Raw genomic sequence first — 2,007 nt, forward strand, 5'->3', positions numbered from 1 at the left:
TTTATCCCTGTAAATGACAAAAAAAAATGAGTTTGTAAGGGATTAGTTTTATTAATGTAGTTTGAGTTATATTAGAATAAGATGTGTAAATTTGTCTTGATAGATATAATGTTTGAGTTAAATGTGTATGCTAAAATATTGATAAATGGTGTAGCTAGGTAAAACATGTAAATGTAATATTTGTGTTGTTATATTACATATCTCTCAAAATGTAACCTTGAAAAAATTTTCATTGCCAAGTTTGTGTGGGTGTGGATGTGTTTAGTTTTTATAGGGGTAAAAGAAATTTATTTCATATAGAGTTGTTTGTAGTAAAAATATGACAAATGACAGCACCATGAAGGGATTTTTTTTAAAGGCACACAAATCAAATAGGTATATTTTGATATACACACTATCTGCAAATAGTGTATTGAATGCATAGGAATTTTAAAGAGGAATCACAAAATCCACTGTTTTTCCAAGTCTCTCTTTTCTTTAGTTGAATTATGGGAACCAGATTTTTTGTATCCATTTCTCCAAATTTCACAGCAATACAGGAAATATGGGACAATTAATATGTAGGTTAAAAAATGACAAATGTTGAAAGCAGAGATTAATTTGTAATGTAATTTTATAAAATAAAATAATTTTATAAAATAAAACCTTGGAGAAGGTTGGATTTTCAAGTATTTCTTTCTTTTTTGTTAGATTTAACATAAAAACATAAAAATTCATCTGACATTTGTTAAAGTTTAACATTTTTTTGTGGAGAAACCAGGAGTTTGCTATGTTGGAAGTTGACCACAAGATGTCACTATGGGATCAGGGTTTTAATCTTGTCAGAGCATGTTCCAACCTCTGATTGTATTAAATGTGTATCAATTGGATTGAATGTCTTACAGTAAATACTTGAGCCAGAATAACTTTAAGACGCCATATCCTCCTGAGATCCGGCCCATTCATTTATCTCCTTTATAATGGACATTTTGTTTACCTGTATATTTCTTAAGTATTTGTAGATAACCTTCTAAGTCCTATAGTACCCTATAGAGGACATCCTTAGCTTTCCATTGATATGTCATGTGATGAGTTTGCATGCTGGGAACTTTACTTTTTTCCTCTAACAAGATGGCTGCCATACAGGCAAACACATTTTATGGAAAGCTGAAAAGTAAGTCAAATATTCTGCATTTATTGCTTTTTTTTACCATGAGAACTTTATATATTCTTGGTCATAAACATGTTAAGAAGAATATTTTTACATTTAAAAACAGTTTGATGTTTTCTGTTGTGAAACAGCAGGCGTTTTATGAATGTCAAATATAGTGGACACCAGGACCATTTTAATGTATTTAATGGGTGCCCATCATTTTAGGAGAAAGAAGTGAAGCAGAGAGGATCCTATACCAGATAGTAGAAGGAGATTCAGATTTGGAGCTTTCAGATGATGAAAATGATGAGGAGGATGAGATTCACCCTGTGATAGGTGAACATGAAGAAGGTGATGATTCTGGAGAATCTGATGAGTCAGAGTCAGAGGAGGAGCAGGAAAGTCGCCGTGCTCTGTGGGCCAGGACTAACTTGTATGTTTTATTTAGTTTCAGTCTAATGGCTTACCTTTTATGACCATGTTAGAACTTTGTAGTATTTGTACTTTGTGTAAATGCTGTTAAAAATATGCAAGTTAGTTTAAAAAGTACACTTAGAAAGTTCTTCAATAGTCATCTCATATCCATGAAATTCAAATTATTGCATTTATCTAAATGGATGTGGAAAAAAATGAATTATTTATTTTATCAACTTGAATTATTTTATTTTATTTTTTTACAATAGATTCACACCTGTGATACCTGAACGTCCTATACCTGAAAGATGACCCGAAAGTTCGTGAATATTGGAGTCCAATCCAGTACTTTTCACAGTACATTGATAACAACATTTTTGTCCAGGTGAGACGGCCAGAAGTCCTCAGGGAATATAATGACAACATGGGTGGCGTTGACCTCTGTGACCGAATGCTGAGCT

This window comes from Oryzias melastigma, unplaced genomic scaffold (genome assembly GCF_002922805.2).
Source record: "Oryzias melastigma strain HK-1 unplaced genomic scaffold, ASM292280v2 sc00509, whole genome shotgun sequence".
In the NCBI taxonomy this organism is placed as follows: domain Eukaryota; kingdom Metazoa; phylum Chordata; class Actinopteri; order Beloniformes; family Adrianichthyidae; genus Oryzias; species Oryzias melastigma.